Source organism: Ornithorhynchus anatinus, chromosome 8 (assembly GCF_004115215.2).
Source record: "Ornithorhynchus anatinus isolate Pmale09 chromosome 8, mOrnAna1.pri.v4, whole genome shotgun sequence".
Taxonomy (NCBI): Eukaryota; Metazoa; Chordata; class Mammalia; order Monotremata; family Ornithorhynchidae; genus Ornithorhynchus; species Ornithorhynchus anatinus.
The window spans coordinates 42,516,519-42,536,797 of NC_041735.1; the positions used below are offsets into that span (position 1 = coordinate 42,516,519).

General features: G+C 41.5%; 1 protein-coding gene across 3 annotated transcripts in view; it reads right to left on the minus strand.

Annotated features, from left to right (window-relative positions):
* SATB1 (SATB homeobox 1) overlaps nt 1-19,378 on the minus strand; it is a 103,026-nt gene extending 83,648 nt beyond the window's left edge. The window contains exon 1 of one of the 3 annotated variants that reach the window (XM_029071305.2): nt 19,335-19,378. The gene's annotated coding sequence lies outside the window, so the exon portion shown is untranslated. Of the gene's footprint in view, nt 1-7,822; nt 7,842-12,982; nt 13,108-19,334 lie in introns of those variants that run through there. The other 2 variants (XM_029071304.2, XM_007667433.4) reach the window with 2 other exon arrangements.
* Between the last annotated feature and the right edge of the window lie 901 nt (nt 19,379-20,279).

The window sequence follows — 20,279 nt, forward strand, 5'->3', positions numbered from 1 at the left end:
GAGGACAGAGAAGGAACTTCATGCAGGCATACTGGAAATGAAGGAGGCTCAGACACACACACAAAAAAAGTATCTGGATACGACCCAGGGAAAACTTTGGAGGATAATTCATACTCTCTTCTTATGCAGGCATACTGGAAATGAAGGAGGGTCAGACCCCCAAAAGTATCTGGATGCGACCCAGGGAAAACTTTGGAGGAGAATTCATCATCTCTTGGGCCCGCCCTCCCCCACACAATGGGAGTCGAATGTGGTTTTTCAAACTATAAAGATGCAAGAGGAAAGACATCAGGTGCAGGGAACTTGAACTCAAGGCTTCTGACAATTCATGGGGGGCACTCATGCCACGTAAAACTATTTCAGAAAGGTTTCATTTAATTACAAAAAACAGCTTCCAAAACAAACAAAAAGTTGCTCCAAAAACCTCACCGGTTATGAACTAAAGGGGAAAAAAATACCTTTAAAAGTACACAAAAAGATTTTATAAGTTTGGGGCAAATGATACATACGTATAGCAAAAATGCAATCATCGACAAGAATCTACTGCACTCATTAGAGAAATTATAAATTCCGGGAAGAGTATAAAAATAACGGTAAGATATTAATACCGAAATACAGAAAATGAGGACTATTGTGACCCCCAACAAAATCAATCTAATATCTATCTTCTTAAAATGGTAATCCTATCTGGTCAAACCCAGGTCAGTGAGAGATGATAAACTATTTATTGTAATGTTTTCACAAAATAAAGAGTAATGAAAGGCAGATCATTGGTAACAATACCTTTTTTTTCCTATTCTGCACTGGGAGGGGAAGAATAAGCCTGCTCAGATAAGGACTTAGTATACATAAAAGAACAGCCAGTTGATACAAGAAGAGATGTAAAAGATGCAAAACAATTAAGCCTAGTAAGTCAAAGAATTATTAATACTGGGTATATGAATAATGTATTAAAAGCAGAAAATGTACAGTTATGACACTGGTCTTGTTTTGTGAAGACAAGATTAAGAGAAAAAAAAAAACCTGAACAGACCGAACAGAGTTCAACCATAAACTAGAAAGTCTTGGAAAAGAAAAAGAAATCGTACAAACTTCAGAAAACCTCAAAATAATCCTTGAGCAAAGGCAAACGATACACAGGAAGGAACTGAAGGGCTACAAAATATATACATACAGACACACCCTCTAATGGAAAAACAGAGGCACCCAACTAGTTGAAAGAAACCTAGGATGACAGCCACTGAAAATGCAAAACTAACAAAGTATTTTCCAGAAGAAGAGTTGTAATATTGATAAATACAGAGAAAACTGTTTGGCATAAAATATTTATTGCATTTGGAAGTACATAACACATACATGCAAAAATAATTCAGTGTTTACGCTTATAAGGTATTAGAGTTATGTATGCATAGTAATACAAGTGGCATTAAATATTGTTCATAGAGCTACTTCTTGCAGTTATTTTAACCTATAGAAATGACATTTTCAATCGAAGAAAAAGATGTTTGAAATAAAAACATATAAAGAAAGACAGCTGTAGTGCAAAGGATCAGGTCATAACTGTTGACTTAGCACTCGTGTAGAAACCAATTTTTCTTTTAAGATTGAACATTTCCAAACACAGAAAATAAACCAAGAACTGAGGAATTAAAGTATTGAAATCTAACTTCTTGTCATAGATGGAGACATTGCCTATATTATATTATTTTCACTTCATGAACTCATATGCACAGAAAGGCTACTGGAGTTCAAGAAGATAATACTGAAAAATTCAAGCTGAAACAGCAAAAATAGTGCATCTATCGCACTGATTCTCAGGTCTACTGCACTGATTCTCAGGTCATAAAGATACTGCAGTGTTTCAGGCAAAGACCAATATTGTTTGAGAGGAAAAAGATTACAAATATCAGATCACTGGAATTAGTCAAATTATTATCTGATGTAATTTAAGTATATACAATACAAATAAGGGGAAGAAAATGAACTGCTTTAAAATCCATTCACTTATTCCAGTCATACAGATTTATTATTTAATGGCTAGTATGTAAAGGTAAAAATAATCATCTCATTTTTTCATCTGTATAGCACCTTTTCTTTCAAGGAATTCAAAGAGCTTTGACCGCACGGAACAAGATAATTTCCTCAAAAAGGCAAAACAAGGCGAAAGAAAAGGGGATAAATGAGATAATAATGGAGGCCAAGGAGGTCTAATAATGGCATTATTATAAACAGCTACCAAATTCAGAAAACCATATTACATTAATCAGATAATCACATTATGTTTCCTCAGGCACATCCTTTATTTCTGAGTTATATGGTTGTAAGTAGTAACTGAACTGAAACTGCACATACACATTTATCTGCAGCAAGTTGTATACTGCCCTGGTGAAATTAACTAGTGGATGGTGTCTCCGTTAGAGTATTCATTAAACTCTGAACATTGACCAACCTAAACCCTAGATCAAAATTAAGAAAAAATGATCATTAGAAACTATAATTTCCTTAAGTACCAGTTGTGGAACTGAAATTGCAGATCAATTGGTTTCAGGTATTTGTGTCTATGTTTTTTAGAGGAAAAGAAAAATGAATTCTTACAGTAATAGCTTCTGATGATATAAACTTGGTAAATATTGCTGTCAACCAAAACCCAGAGTCATGAATACCGTATTAGAGTGCGCAGTTGTAACGGCAAAAGAGTATGTTTATTGGGCAAGGAGACAGGCAGATGAGCTACTACACAAAGCAGTTTTTAGGGTGCAATATACATTTGCAGATTTTCAATATCAGTTGTAACACTAGACACATACAATGCTATAACAGAGAAACTAGAAATAAAGTAACGTTCGAGTGAGGGACATTCACTTCCAAGCAACAGTGTAGAGAAAGCATTGAGTATTTGAACCGTTGACGGTGACCAACTGTATGAACCATGATACTGAAAAAATGCTGCCAACATCCAGGCCTGCACTCACTCTGATCATGGTCTGATCTCTTTTCATTTAAATCCAGTAAGGTTCTGAAGTTAACACAGTTTAGGTGGTATGCTATATTCTTTTTGAAAGGCCTACTCCTTGGCCTACTCTCTATAGGAGAGATGTTTTCTCAATAAGTGTTCATTTTCTGACCTGTGCCAAACACCTTCAGTGATAACACTGCGCAGTCCAAGGAAATTGTTTCAGACCTAAGCCACAAGACTGGACTTCATGCCCGATCTGAGTACTCTGCCATCAGTCAGCCTCCCTGATGTATTGGATATACCGTGTTAAGCTTTCTCCATCTACCAGACTTGTTTTCCCAACTCATTACCAGGAGGAAGTTATCCCCCAAATCAATCGGTGGTATTTACTGAGCACTCATTTTGAGTAGAGCACTGTTGTAAGCTCTTGGGTGAGTACACTACGATAGTCATATCCCTGCCCACACAGAGCTCTCAGTCTAGCAAGGAGAGACACATTAAAATAAATTACAGATAGGGGAAATGGCAGAGCATAAGAACAGCTGGCGACTGGGCGAGGAGAGCAGCACAGAACTGGCTGCACCCTCAGGAAACAGCTGTGAATCTGATTCTTGTATCAACTGGGAGGCTCCTGGGGGGGGGGGGTGTCTAAACATCCAGATGAAAGGAATTTGCCTGTGTGACCCTTAAACAGTGGACACCAAGTGATCCATAAAACGTATGACAAAATTTGCTCAAATAATTCCCTACTGACTGCCCTAAAAGCACGAGAGAACATTGTTTCTGCTGTTAAAAAACAGGTGGCTTGGGATTTTCCTTTTATTTTCCTTATGGAACATTCATTTTTAACCTTGTCTAGATTCAGCCTCTAGGAGTCGGTGTTTATATATGCATTTAGGGAAAAATTATTAGTATGGTATTTCATTATTATTATGGAATTTGTTCTGTGCTTATTACGTGTCAAGTGTTGTTCTAAGCACTAGGATAGATATAATTTAACCAGGTTGGACACAGTTCCTGCCCTATGTGAGGTTCGCAGTCTAAGTAGGAGAGAGAATGGAAATTTAATCTCCATCTTACAGTTGAGGAAACAGGCCCAGGGAAGATAAGTGACCTGCCCAAGGTCACACAGCAGACAGTCGAAAAAGCCAGAATTAGAACCCAGGGCCTCTGATTCCCGGGCCCATGCTCTCCCCCAATTAAGCCCTCTTTTCCTCGGATCCTTCTCCTTTCAATGACACCTATGCACTTGGATCTGTGACCTTAGGGCATTTGATATTCTCTCCAACCTCCAACCCCCCAGCACATATATGCATATCTTTAAAATATATTTGTAAATTATTTATGGGAATGTCTGTCTCCCCCCGAGAGTGTAAGTTTTTTAGGGGCAGGAAATGTGTCTCATTCTGTTGTATCATACTTTCCCGAGCGCTTAGTACAATGATCTACACATAGTAAATACTCAATAGATACCACTGATTGACTGATTTCCCCTATGCCACTTACTGGAATTTGGTTGTGAATGTCTTATTCTATGTGTCTGTGATGTTAGGATTGATTTTCTCATCATTTCTTGAATGGACCAAGCAAAATTTAGCAAGAGCAGAGAAGAAATATCTCTCGGGAGCGAAACAACTCTGCCAACACATGTTTGAAAGGAAATGCAATATCCTGTAAACATTTGCACACCTTTCTCACATCTTATCTATGACTTATCATCACAGATTACATATTAGCCCAGGAACATGAACTAGCTGACCAAAAGGTTCAAGCAGTTTGCATTTTGGGGTAATAACTGAACTAAAAAAAAAAGTGTGTGCATGTGTGTGTGTGTGTGTGTGTGAAGGGGGGTGGGGGGAGGGTTGTCCTTCATATTCAAAGAAGACACCATTGATAGTGAAATTCACCTTCGAATGTATGGGTGGTAAAATAAAGCCTATATATGGGTCTCACACTCCCAGACACAAAAAGCCTGTCTCCTTTTGTGTTGTTCTGTTTTATGTTTGATATCTAGCTTTATCTTCTCTTTTTCCTCCTTGTTTCTCATTCCTTAAAAAAAAAAAGCTTAACTTTTGAGAATTATGTGTTCCAGTAAAGGTATGTCCTACGAAGGCAGTATCACCAAAACCACGGGTGTTGCCTCAAATTAGTAGTGCCGGTGAAACAGTTTACGCAATTAGATTTTCTTACACTTTCTTACTTAGCTAGAAAATAGCACTACTAAGATTAGCAATGTACTGAATTTTATCTACTTATCATATGAAGTATATTTTCCATGGTACAGCTGTCGGAAGTGAGGGATAAAAAATTCTCTACGTATGTGGCTGAATGAAGTTCATTCATGGGTTAGCCAGTGGTCTCAATGCCCCTCCATGAGTATTAGATCTATGCATATGCTGTTTCAGTGCTGAATTTAGCATTTGAATCTCTGAGTTGGCCGACAGATGTACAAAATCATATGAAAGAATGGAAGAAACTTACCGCTGACTCTATCTGAAGAGCTCCTAACTAGCAATGCCTATTCCTGAAAGTACATGGAATGCAGTGCAATCATGACATGTTCTCCCGGTACATATCTTTCAATCTGAAATAGGCACATCACTGCCGGTCTGGGTTAAAACCATAAACCCACACCCCGCATTTAGGTATTTTTGAAGACGTGTTATTAAATAGATCCTTAGGCAGAAAGGCTTTCTGAAAACTCAAATGAGAGTTCCTCCAGCCGTCAAAAAAAAACAACACACCGAGGTAAAGGTCTGGGACAAAAATTTGCACAGGCTGAAGTGACAATAGAAACATCTACAGAGAAGTGAAGTGGTTTTGGGCCTGGGACAAAATAAGCCACGTAAGGATTTTCACCTTTTTCTGGCCAATGACTTGTACAATTTTAAATCCAGACTGGCAGGGACCAAAAGCTGGCATTGGCACTGTGGGAACATACAGAAAGGCAATCAATATTTCAGAACTTCCTCTCCTAAAACGGAATCAGGAATTGGTTAGGCCACCTTGTTCTGAGGAATCCCACCATCACCACCTTCAAGATTTGGTTTCTATAAGCGGTCTTGGAGGATTCCCTTGGGGCACTGGCTCCCCCAGTGGTATGAGTCTTCTACGCAAAAGAACTGCTGAAAATCTAACAAAATTTCCTGCCACAAAAAGCAAGCCTCTTGACACCCCTGACCTAGATAAAAATAAGGGAGAACTCAGTGGCACCGGAGTGGGGTCTGACAGAACTGGCTGACAAATTCCATCGAGCATTATCTGTCCCCTCTCCCACCTGGATTCCTGCAGCCACTGCCGGGTCGCTCAATGAAGAAACTGCCCGAGTGGTAAATTAGCTAGTAATCTCAGGAGATTAAATAAACCTGCCACTCAACCCTAGAGGTTAAGATCGAGATGGTTTTCCAGAGTTGTTCAGAAAAGCTTACCCTGCCACTCCCCTTAATTCGCTAATAGTCATCAGAGGACACATCTTGAAAGCTGCCAATCTAGAGAATGTCCTAAACTAAAAAGAATGAAGGATTTGCAGTATTTTAGTGGAGTATTTAAAAGGTTTATAGGGTGATGTCTTGACATTCAAATTATCTTCAGATTCCCTGCTCCATCGTCAACATTTTTTTAGGTACAATAAGGTGAAAATTTTAAGGAACTGTTTATACTGTACAATGAATGAGGGGTGTTATTTTAGGGAAACTACTAGAGGAACACTGATTACAGTGCCAAAAGCACTACAGATATATGATTTAGAGTGACAAACGTAAACTACCAACCACAAAATTATAAATGGAAGCACAGTTTTTAAAATCCCTCTATTATTTACTGGAGCCAGAACTAAACTAGTTTCCTCTACTGCATTATCACATAGCTTAAAGTGATTTACTCCTTCATCTCTCCCCTCCCCTTCACCCCAGCCCCAAGCAAAGTGGTCAGTGTATTTCTAGACTTTAGGCCAACACTTTTGAAGGGGACTGAATTTTTCATATAAGCCTAGCAAAGCAGTATGTTATTAGTATGTTAACAGTCTTTTCCAGTACTATTGGCAAGTTGTTGGTTGGCTGTTCCGGAAAGTAAGCAATAAATTAATTAATTCCTTTTATAACTGTGAAGGTTTTTCTGTGGTGAATTTAATGGGGAAAAATAGCCCGAGGTGTAGTGTACCAGAATTTGACTACATAATTCTATGGGGGTCTGTCAACAACAGCAACTAATTCTTATCGAATACTCATTAGATTCCTGTTTATGTTTTTCCATCTGAATGGGCACCTAGACCATGATTACTTAACACCTTAATATTGGGCAGTAATTAAATGTCACTAAAAATCTGCTATTTCTAGAAATTTACTGGAATAGAATTCAAAACATAGAAATCAAAGTCTTACAGTATGACCTAATTCTTTTTTTCTTCTAATCTCTCGTTATTTTCTAACCACCCTCACAGTTACTGAATGAATAACTACAAAGAAAGTACAGGGTCAATAAACAAAAATGTATCACAAAAACATTTAATTTTTTTTTCTACCAATACATTCCTTCCTAATTTCTTGCTAACAACCAGAGCCCAGTCTTTGTTGGATAATTAATTCTGGTAATGAATACTTGACCTGAAGATAATTAACATGGATGAGTAATTAGGGAGAAAGATCCCACCAAAAGTGAGTAATCTTAGGGTCCTTAGAATCCAGTAGTTCTCTCTTCAGTTTTCATATAGAATAATAGAAAAACAGAGATTATCCCTTCAAATTGCAAACAGTATCTTTTCCAAAAAGAAGACAACTAAAGACTCAACCTAGCACCCCCAATTAGTCATTAAAGTAATAACAATAATAGCAGTAGTGGTAATAATAATGGTGTTTGGTAAGTACTTACTATGTGTCAAGCACTGTGCGAAGCTCTGGAATAGACAGAGAATAATCAGATCGGACACAGTCTCCGTCCCAAATGGGGTTTATAATCTAGAGTAAATTGGGGGGGAAAGCAGACATTTAATCCCCATTTTACAGATAAAGAAACTGAGGCACCACCCAATGTCAAAGAGCATTTTAGCGTCATAGTTGGGATTAGAACCCTGGGTTTTCTGTCAATTCTGAGCTCTTTCCAGTAGGCCACGCTGTTTCTCACCTGGTCTTCGACTTCTCATCTGGTCTTGCCTATAAATAGTAGGCCTTAGATCTGTGAGAAAAACAACTAAATACCAGTTCTGTAATGTAGAGGTTCGACATTCAATTTCTTGGCAGTAAGAGACAGAATACAATCTCCTTTATTGCTACATAGACAATCTGAAGTATTTTCCATTTCTCTAAAACTCTTTGGGCGAGACCTATAGTGTGCAACGTTGTATTCCCAAATAATTAATAGTTATAGGCCAACGTTTTACACTTAAAACAGTTTTCTTGAGTAAAAATGCATGCACAAATCATAAAATCTGGACATTTATTGACCTCTCCTGGTTATTTAGCTAAAATCTTCTGTAGATTCAAGACTGAGTGATAACTTAATAGGCGGAACCAAAAAGGCAACCATATTCATGCAATTTAGAAGGATTAAGGAAAGAATTTAAAATAGTTTCAGAATGGATATAATCAAGAGGGAAAATCATAGACAGTGCAGCTAGTGATTTATAGTGCAGGTGGCTCTACTGGAAAATTTGCAGTAAATATACCTAGCCCCCAGGATAAATGTATATGTAACTTCTGACTTCAAAACACTAAAAAATAGTACTTTATTTTTGTTTATTCAGTGAAGACTATTTTCCCTTTTTATCATCTTTAGATGAATACAACTTAGAGGGAAATATGCATCACACTGCTACTTCTTTTGAATGATAGCAACTTGTTTGTCTTGCAAGAATGGATTGTTTTAGGATAGACAATGTATATTATATTATTCATTCCACCCCTTTTTAGTGCAGAAATCATTCAAGCAACACTGTGTGCTCCCTCCACATTTAGGAGGTAAGGCTGCGGGAACCTCCTTGAAGTTAACATGACCAAAAACTTCCAAGAGCTCTTTTGTTCTACCATGCCCCAGGAGTCCTCTTCATTTATAATTTGCATCAATACTACCTTGAACTAAATATATACTACAATTAGCCTCATTTTAGTATATGAACCAAAAAACTTCTTTCTTCCATAAATTACTATACGTGTGTCGGTACATAGAGAAATATCCCTGAGAGTAGAGGTGTAGACACAGATATATAATTTAAGTATCATGCTGATCCACGGAGTAGGATTTTAGTGACCTCAGAATCAGGGTAGCAACTTTAAGAAATTATGAACAGTAAGATGAAAAACAATGGATCTCATTCTAAGTGAAAAAAAAACAAAGTAAGAAATGCCAGTATGCTACATTAGATGTTTATCTGTACATAAGAGACAGGTGTCACACAAACAAAAAAAATCCACTAAGCCAAAGAGAAACTTTAACTCACCAGATTCCATCTGTTACATTTGAATTCATGCATAATTGATTATCCATGACTGGTAAGTTCTTTTCTCACTAGCCTAACACAGTTTTCTAAATATTATGTATTAAATCACTACCAAAGTAGAGCTGTGTTTCAGAAACAGTAAGGAACCGAATAGGAATATTTTTAATGAAAAATTACAAGTCGGTTAATAATAATACAGCTGACCTATGTTTAAAAGAGAGAAATTTTAATCATGTGCATATTAAATATTAATAACCTATTCTGTTATTGTTATAATAAGGTTAAGTAGGCTTCTCTCCATGCTTAAGGAAGGGGAAAATCTAGGACTATATAACAGTGAAAAAGGAGAAACGGAGAGATGAGCGGCAGACATAAGGAAAATGTGTCAACAATAAACAAGAGGAAATGAGAAAGAAGGAAAAGATGAAGGTGGAAACTAATCTCTCTGTGTCATGATGACTGCCAGAGTACTGGCAAAGAAGCAGCATCCTTTTATTTCAATTTTAATCATTTCTGAATTTTAATATCCAGCTCCTTTTGTAATTCTCCTGGCATTCCCCATATGCATCCTTCTCAGCCAAAACACCAGTGTAAATTAAATGGCACACAACCACACTACTGATGTAACCTTCCCAAAAGAACCACCGGTGACCAAAAGCAAAAAAGGTATGTCTACAATATATCCCTTAGGATACCTATCCAACAAATGGGCTTAACGTTTCACACTTTCTTTAATTTGGGTGCTGGGTAGGTGGAGAAGGGGAAGGACGGCAGTTCAGCAGTCTAAAGATAGAGAACCATTAAAAAAAAAAAAATAAAGCAAGCCAGTAGTAATACAATAATCAGTGACCATCAGGGCCTGGAAAAATGAGTTTGCTCTCACTGGCACTAAGGAGCATCACATGATTATTTAATTACAGCTCTAATTTTTGTCTCGTGGATGGCAACATATCAACAATTAATAGGGCAAATAGAGGAGACTGCATTTTTAAAGAGACAGAACCAATGTGAAATATGGCTAGAAAACTAGCAGGTCACATAACCAAATGTTTCTCAAGGATTATTTTTCTTTTGGTTGCATAAGTAGCCCTGCTGAATTAGCCAGCAATTGTGAAAAAATGTAAAAACATCCTGGGCAACTTCAGTAGAAAATATACAGAACTTTTTTTTAGAACAGTCAGTGCTGAACGAACAAATATTCCTCTCATGTTAACAATATTCAAGATATGGTATATAAATCACTTTGGAATGAATGACAGATAATCCCAAAGCAATATGATAACTGCCTAGGCAAAAGGAAAAATACATTCTTGGAAGATGGTGCAGCACATGTTTGAAATTTTCAAGCAGAATCACTTGCAGTGTTAATATGCCCTCTATAAGTATATATATATACACAGCCAGGGGATCACTGTAGTTAGGAGTAAAAGATTTTTTCCAGTTTAGTGACTCTTTAACCAGATCCATTTAGCTAGCAAAGTGAAATGCACAGAACAGTGCTCAGCGCTTAGAACAGTGCTTGGCACATAGTAAGCGCTTAACAAATGCCATTTATTATTATTATTATTATTACTATTAAATGCTAGCACTTATTTGGTAACTAAAAACTGGGTCGACAGCCAATCCGGATCATCCTAACTAAAAATGAACTATTAGTCAAAGAGCACCTTTTTCTGGTTTTATCCAGTGAGAGGTCTTAACCAGCTTGAATTTACTAGACATTCATCAACTTTCCAATGTGCTTGGTGTGGTGGCCATGAGTCATTTAATGTAGTTATGCCTCAGTTTACTCATTTATAAAAATCAGATAACTCCTGTGCCTTAACAGCTGCCCAAGGATGTTGAAAAGGTTATTGAGAATGCCTACAAAGCTCTTGGAACTCTTTTTGGCCAAAAAAAAAGTACATGCTGCCAGGTCTATCCAGTCTACCCAGCCTTAATTAACAGGGGAGTTCAGGAAACATAGGTCTTTTCTCCCCGCTTCAATTATTTAGATTTCTGCAGATTTCTAGGAAGTGAAGACAAACAAAATTTACAATTTTTGGTGCTCACAATAAAAACATTTTACAACTAGTGTCACGAAGAACTCTTTACGTGTATTAAATATACTTCTGTGAAGAAATGGGACTGTGCTAAAAATACAACCGAATCAAAGTCATTGGCCTGAACAATTACAAAATGTGGCAACTTTATGGGAAATCTGGCTTTGTTACCTAAAGTACTCTGAAAACAAGAAAAAAAGTGGGCGTCTCAAAATACGATGCTGGAAAGCTAAACAAAGAAAGTTGAAGGGCAACAATTTCTAAGGTCATTGGCATAAATTCACCGTCCTTTCAGTTAACAACCCAAAATGAATTTGTGCTCTCCCTGAAAACTTTTCAAACTGGGTGATTCTGGTTAAACATCTTTGCTAATTTGGGGCTAAAAATCTGACTCCACATTCTTAAAAAGAAGGAGAAAAGGTCTGGCAAGCAGGAGCTTGTTGTATGTAGGAGCATACATCATTTTTTTTTTTAACACGATTGTTAATACACAGTTAACATGTCTCAGAAAAGACTGTAATTAAATGTCTACTGCACTAATAACACTAATAAGCTTACAGTATTATTATATAACAATAACTCCATACAAACTAAAGCTGTCATTTTTAAACTTTTGAGATAATGTTTTTAATTGTTCTTAGCACCACCTAAGTAAAGAAGCCCACCTAAGAGCAAAAAAACCTCATTGTTAAAATAACATCTGATGACCCCAATAGTTTGGGAAAAAAAACATTCTACCCATTAATAATATTATATAGGTTTCTGTATTTTAATTTGCTGAAATTTGGCTTTATTTTTTCATCTTTACTTCTTGTAGAGATTTGGGATGTGAAGTCCAGAAGGCGGCTTCATTTAGGAATTATACTCTGGGATGATAGTGTTTGAAAAAGAAGTTACAAGTTTTCTACATTTTCAGATCTCACAATCATGAACGGTTTCATTTGTCTGATACCTAGGAACAGGAAGACGAAGTATTCAACATCAAAATGCGAATTATGGATAGGGGTAAAACAAGATGACCTTCATTTCAAAGCACTCTATATGTCCTGTCTTAATAATTTCTTGATAGCAATGAATAATGATAAATGAATGACACACAAAGCATTTTCTTTCCAAGTCCTTATAATCTAAACAATAAAGCACCATACTCTCATTTTACGCTATTAATGTGCATGCAACAAATGGCTGAATAATCAGGTTGTAAGAGACTTCCAGAAGTCAGATAGTTCATTTTCTTACATCTAGATGGGACTTAAGGGAGTCTTTCCATCCAGATGATTGCCTATCCTATTCCTAATGATCTCCAAGAAAGGAATTCCAGCCATCTAAAGTAGCATCAGTTGCTGTGCCTACAATCTGTATCAGCAGGAAGAAAATACAAGGCGGAAAATTCTGTTCAATTTTGGCCCGAAATCACAGGAGGCTGGAAAAATACGATCCCCTAAAAGGTACGCTCAAAATTCTGTCTCTCAGTTACAAAGGGTGGCTGCTCTGCCTTTCCATTCTAGTTCTCTACATATGGAGCTGTTCAGAAGATTTTCTTTTGGCACTTACCCCAAAATTGTAGCGACCAGTCTAAGAATCTAGCACGTCGCTGAGCTCATGAGAGTGCTTAATAAATGTTCTCTGGTGATGGTGACACTGCTAGCAAGACATCAGCATCTCCCAAATGAGGTGGTATGAGTTGCTTCTCAAGCAGCTGGACCATAACTGCAGTTCGGAGGGTGCGTCACACATACGGTCATGGTTGTGGGCAGGATACACCCACTTCACCCAGTTTGTCTCCCTTTACTTCCTGAACACCTGGGGGGCCATTGTAGCACAGGTGGAGTGTCATTCCGTAGATCTTTTAATAGTGGCACAAACAGGTGTGCTGCCTGACATCTGCTTTTTTTGGCAGGGAGTTTAGCCAAAATTTTGTGACTTGCACCCCGAGGCAGTATTATTGCAAAAAGGTCTTCAATTTGTTTAGGTCAGCTTTGCGGAATCCCACTGTGCCCACTCTGAAAGTGGTTACTTTAATTATCAGTCCAAGAAGCTCCAGCAATCGGTTGGAACTGAAGCTAATTCCTAATTCTTCATTCCCCCAACCACACATCCTAACCCACCCCCCAAAAACTCAAACAGAGACTAGAGAAATGAATTCAGGGTTACTTTGTTACCCTTTGGCTCCTTCATCAATAAAAAGATCGCTAGACGGACTACGCTGAATTTTAGGAAAGACCATTCACACAGTTGAATAAGATTTATTGTTATGAATCTTAAGTCATCCCCAAAACCACTAAGACGGTGTAGAAGGGATCAAAATAGACCAATAGGCATGAGAAATCTTGTTCTACCACATCTCACCATGAAGAGAAACTGCATCTATGTACTATGGGGGGCATGTAGAGATACACGTTTTTCTTCGTATATTTCACACACATTATTATACACAAGTAATATGTCTCTGTTCTGCAATGAAATTTACGTTTCTAAAATCAACAGCAAAAGGTATAGTTGGCGTAAATTCAAAAATTACAATATAAGGAAGTGTGAATATGTTGACTACACTCTACAAAAACATCAACTTCATAGATATATATGTATATGCGTATACGTGCATATCTATATGCTTACCATTGAAGATGGCACTTCGAAATGATGGGCAAATTACCATATCAGACATTTTTCTTTGGTATGGTAAAAGCAAATGACCTTGCGTAACTGATTTGATTTATATGCCATATTAAGACCATGTTCTATTCCGATTCCAATGGGAGATGTGATTACAGATTGACAGCAGTATGTGGACCACGAGTTGGAAGAGACACTTATAGAATATTGCTAACCATAACCGCCTAATGAACGTCCCCGAAATTAAAGCTGCAAACTGTTTATTAAAAGGTTCTGATATTGGTGACTTTAAAAAGCAAAAGTCTCAGGGGTCAAAGTTTAAAGACAGGTTGCTTATGCTCTTCCACTAATCTTTTCTTTTAAATAACTTAGGAAGCTTTATTTTCAGGTTAAAAGCCTGACAGGGAGATATTCTGGCTTCAGTAAAAATAAAGAGCATGATGGGATTATGACTTTTCAGTAAATCAAGATATAAATTACTTAGCCAAATAAGAGACTTCATATATTAGGAACCTCGTAACCATTTGTAGCAAATGCAGGCTCAGAGCAGGTTAAACTAATTCACTTAAGGTTACTGAAGAATGCTTCTGAGGTGGCGTACTCTTTCTTTTTTTAACCTTTCTAACGCTGCTCAGGTAAGCAAGGTAAAAATGGTTCCCTTAAAACTAGTTTCTACATGCCATAAAAAAGGGAAGATGCAATAGCTATTTCTTCCAAGTCTTCTCAGTGTGAAATGATAAGAGAACTTTTTCCCCCCAACTAGGACGTCAGTTACCTTGGATATCAGCACAGGTAGATATTAAAACGGAGACAGCCGTTATTTAGTGGCGACAGGAATATAAATACATGCAATAACCTATAAACTGGTATTTACTTCAGGAAAGTAAGTAATATTTTCCTCCTGATTGCTGAGCTGTCAGTTTAATGCAGCGTAAATAAACAGTAGGTACATGATAGCTCTAAGTAGAAAGTGTTCATTCATTTCACAGGGGGAGCAGATTACTGTAGCCTGATGCCCCATAATGGTAAAACATAACTTTCATTTTTACCCGAAAACTACAGGCTCCCATGTAAAGTCATTTGCATCTAATCTGTTACTTCTCCAATTTCTATCAAAAATGTATCTGCAAAATTTACCCTGAGTGTACGGTTAGGAAGTCCTAAATTTTAATCAATTAAAAAAATAAAATAACTGCTGCTCGGCAATTTCATTACAATAATTACAAACGAAGGTAATCATCCCAATCTATCAAAGGAAGTAAAAGTGACATATGGAATTGTCTATTTGTGAGTTATCTGATGTACACAGAATTCATATGCATGGGCTGAAAATATACTGCTCGGTTCACTGTGCTTTTATCCTCTTCTAGGCAGCAAATATAGAGAGTGCCTAAAAATATTTACACTGAAAATAAAATATTATCCTTAAAACTAAGAGAAAAGTTTCAGGATGTATAAATGTCATAGCTTTATCGAGAAAAGGGGTCATGGCATTTGAGTAACAAGTTAAAAAAAAAACTCTTTAGCATTTCAAACAAAGATGAATACCCAAAATGTGTGCCTCAAAACTGGCCACGATCATTTTTTTCCATTTTAAACACACCATGTAGCCTAAGAACATTTAGACGATGTGCCTAGTTCTTCCAACCACTATTTTTCATTTCTATATGTAACTGATGAGCCAAATATTTAGCAAACTATCTGATTTATAGAAGCCCAATTTCTTAAGGGAAAAAGTCTAAAAGGTTTGCGGTTCAGTCTGTTGGCTTTCATTTACGAGATGAATCCAAACCAAAAGGTAGGAATCAATTATTCCATTATTAATGAAAAATATTTTAATGAAACAAATCTTTTATCCCAGTTTGGGGAACTGAGGTTACATCAATCAATGCCTTAAACATTCAGATGTTACAGGTTCTGGCAATCCCAAATCCGAATTCAGTACAAGTTGTAGTTATCCAAAACCACCTCCAGGAAAAGATAGGAGGCGTTTCTACGGTTTGAAAGGACATACCTGTCTAAGTCCCATTGGACTTTACACGGCAGATGAAGAACTGTTACAGTATTGTCAAACTACAGTGTGTTTAGCTTAATAGTGTTTATTCGCTAAAGATTTCTACAATAATGAGGAACAGGTGCTTGCTGGCTGACCTCTTGGGCCTGCACTGCAAACCTGTCACACCAAATATTAATTCTGAATCTCCTTCAGGTACTGGGTTCTGCTAATAAAATGTATTGAGTTTCACCCACTAACTCAGCATATTATGTCAGTAGTGCATCTCAGGTGACATTGCTGGCAACGCATTTCTGGCACAGAATAAGCCAATCCACAGATTGTACTCTTTTTTTGATAGCATTGATTAGGTGGAAGGAAGTTACACTAACTTATTTTGGTAACTGCTTTTCTCATATGTAGAATACCAATTTTTTTTTAAATAAAAGGCAAGCGTATCTAAACAGTTGAACAAAAGGCATTCCTTTTGAATACTTCACCCCAGTAAACTTATTCTGCATACAAAGAACTATTATTTATTACATATTTGAACTTGTGGGAAAAATAAAAGGAATGCAATGATTCCAGAATTAACTGTATACGTTTTTGAAGGTTCCTCTGTTTCTTTTCTTTCTTTTTCACTCTTATATTTGGAGGAAAAAAAAGCCCCTTCAGTCATATGTTTCTTTTCAATTCATTACCTGTGTTGAGGATTCAGTAAGAAACACCAATCTTAACAATGAATTTATTTCTGATGTATAAACAGGTTACATCTGTCTATCCGTATTCAAACATAACTATGCTTCCTTTTTCACGGTCGATGTTTATTATTTATTACATGTGACTACACAAGTATGTGTTTAAAACAGCGGTCCCATTAGAAAAAAGAGAGGTAACGTTTCCAACTGAAATGGGAAATAACTGTATATTGTGTCTTTTAAAATGTGTCACCATTAAAAAAAGACCTGGCATGGGACGCGTATCCTGCCCACAGTAATAGTATTACATGATATGTCTATTGTCAGAGGTTTATTCAGTGACGTGCCTAACCAAGTTAAAGTATTTCTATCTTAGCAATTCTGCTAAACACCCGAGGAGAGGGCGAAGAGACCAGTTCGACGAACCAAAGTTGAAATTATACATTTTATAACCATTTTCCAACAGTGGTGGGGAAAAAATCGACTATATTAAATGTATTTCCGCGCAGATGCTTAGGTGGCTAATATTTAAGATGCCTCTCCACGCTATGGCCGTCTGCACATTGATCAGAAACGTAAGCTCGAATGCTAATGTTTACCAGCAGACTGGGGCACCGGTGGTTTACCCGTCTACGAAGGTGGCACTACTAAAATAAAGACGCGGGGAAAGAAAGGGCCGCTCCTCCATCACGTCGCAAAAAACACGCCGTAGGATTTGGGGGCTGCTCTCAGATCTCACACACAACACCTCCCCGCCCCCGACCCGGCCCTCTCGCCATGGAAAATCGGGATTCTCTGCCGCGCAAAATGACAGTCGGCCGGCGAGCTGCAACCTCGGCCTCGCTCCTGACACTTTTCAGAGGCGTCCGAGTCGAAAGGGCGCCCCGCAAATGTTTCCGTCAAGTTTTTTCCAAGGGGACGGAGGGGTGACCCTCGCACCCACACCTTGCAGGGGAGGAGTTTCTTGGGCTCGCCTTGAAAGGTTTGGGACCCCGGGTGCCCAGGCCCATCCATCGACCCTCCTCCCCTTTCGTCTCCCAAGAAGAGGGCACGGGGCCGAATGCGGCTCTCTCTTGGGGATGGCGGGCATCTCCGGCTCCCTTTTTCCCACCCCCCTCTTATCTCCCTCCGGACGATCTGGTGGTTGGTTTGGTTTTTTCTCCCCCCGCCCTGTTGAGCCTAAGACCCAGACCGGCTCACCCTGGAAAGTCCTTCTGGACGCCGCCGAAAGTTGGCAGAGGGCGTCAAAGTTGGAGGCGGAGCCGGGGACCCCCAGGGGGACACTCGGGAATGGGATGAAATGAAATCGTCGGAGGGAAGGAACCGGGAAGGGGCCGGGAAGGACCGGGTTCTCGCCCCGACCCTCCTGCCCTTCCGCCTTTCGGTGCCACCCAGGGGCAGGGCAGGACCGGCCGGTGGGCAAGGGGCGGGGGGCAGGACCGGCCGGTGGGAAGGGGGCAGGACCGGCCGGTGGGAAGGGGGCAGGACCGGCCGGTGGGCAGGGGGCAGGACCAGAGGGTGGGCAGGGGGCAGGACCGGCCGGTGGGCAGGGGGCAGGACCAGAGGGTGGGCAGGGGGCAGGGCAGGGGGCAGATCCGGACCGGAGGTCGGTCGGCGGAGAGGGGAGAAGTTTGGGTGGGGAGTGGGCAGAGGCAGGGACCCCGGGATGGGGAGGAAGGGGATCCCCTCTCCCTCGTGCCCCAGTCCGAGACCTGCCAGTCCGTCCGGTGTCCCTGGGCCCCACTCCTGGGGGGCATCCAGCAGGGCAGGGCAAAGAGGGCACCGCTCCCCTCCGGCCTAGGGCCCAGCACAGCCCGTGTCCCGGGCACAGGTGGAGCCGGCAGCGGGCCACCTTCACCCTCCCGGCTACAGTTCACAGGGAAATAAAACAAGGTGGAGTGTATGTGTGTGTGTGTGTGGGGGGGTCCCTTCTCGGATGACAGCCCCCCCATATACACACACACACGGGCCGTGCAACAAGCCCTGCCCCCGTCTAAGTGTGCACACGCGGCTCGGGCTGCCAACTTGTCCAACTTCACTTAGGCAAAGGCTCGGCCCGGCGGCTCTGGGGATGGAGAAGTTCGCACCAACTTCCCAGTCCCCCTGCCCTGGGAGGAGGGACGAGGGTCTTGAGGGGGAAGGGGGAGAAATCGCCCACCCAGCCCACCCAGCCCGGCCCTCTTGGGAGACCTGTTCGTCGAGGATGCTGCCTTTATCTCCCCTTCCTTCGACCTGCCGTCGTCGCTGGCAGAGGGCGGCCCCAGGCCCGGGGAGTTGGGTCTCGACCTCGGACAGGTGTGAGTGAAGGGGTGTGTGTGTGTGTGTGTGTGTGTGCACCCTCCTCCCCGGGGGAGGAGTGTGTGTGTGTGTGTGTGCATGGGGGTGAAAGGCATCCTCGTCCTAGTCTGCCCTGACTCCCTCCCACCATCCAAGCCCACCCCGCTGGGGCAGGAGCGGATAATCGAGCGGGCCCGTCCCGGGATGGAGAAACTGAGGCTCGAGGGGGACCCGGCGGTGTGCGGTGCAGGGAAGTTAGGGGAGGAGAAAACGGGGGGGAAAATAATAATAATAATCCAAAAAAACTGGCGATCCAACTCACCCGGACATGAGAGCTTGGCGGGAGGCGGCGGGGTGGTCCCGGGCGACGACCCTCCGCCCCCCCCCCCCCACCTCCCTCCCCACCCCCCGGTGCGGCTTCCACGGCGCCGCGGCTGCCGGTCCTGCCGCCGGTCCTGCCCGCCGCCGGAGCCGCGCGGAAGTTAATTGCAACTTGACTTCAAGTTGTCTTCTTCCCCATCAGAAGTGGGCGTTCAGAGGGGAGGGAAAGGGGGGGGGGGAAGAGAGAGAGAAGAAGAGGGCGAGGAAAGAGGGAGGGGAGGAGGCAGAGAAGGGGGAGGGGAGAGAGAGGGGGTGGGGAGCCGGGGAGCGCTCCGAGGCGGGCTCGGGAGGAGCCGCCGCCGCAGGGCATCCAGCCTCCGGGGCGCACGGTGGGGGAGCGGGGAGGGCCGGGAGGAGGGAGCGGGGCGGCCTCCTCCTTCTTCTTCTTCTTCTCCTCCTCCTCCTCCTCCTCCTGCTGCTGCTGCTGCTGCGGCTCGTCGTCGTCGCCGTCGTCGTCGGCCCCGGAGCGCGGCCGGGGTCCGCCGGAGCCGCTTCCCTCCCCGCGCCCTCCTTCTCCCCCTAGCGGACGCTCCCCGCACTCGCAGCCCGCCCGCTCCCTCCCTCCCTCCCTCGGTCCGCGGCTCCCGCCCTCCCCGGCCTGGGCTTTCGCCGCGGCGGCGGCGGCGGCGGCGGCGGCGGCGGAGGCGCCGGGCCCGGACGAGCGGGGGGCGGGGAGGAGGGAGGCCGGGGAGGAAGAGGAGGAGGCCTTCAACCAAAGCCCGAAAGGACCGGAGGGCTGGGGTCACGGGGAGTCTCTCCGGGGCGACCTGGCCGACCCTCAGTCACTCAGAGGGGGGCCTTCCCGGGCCTTCCCGCCCTCTCCGGTTATGGTTCTTTTGGAGGGGGGGGGACTGGAGGGTCCTAATGAAGTCAAACGTGTGGGGTC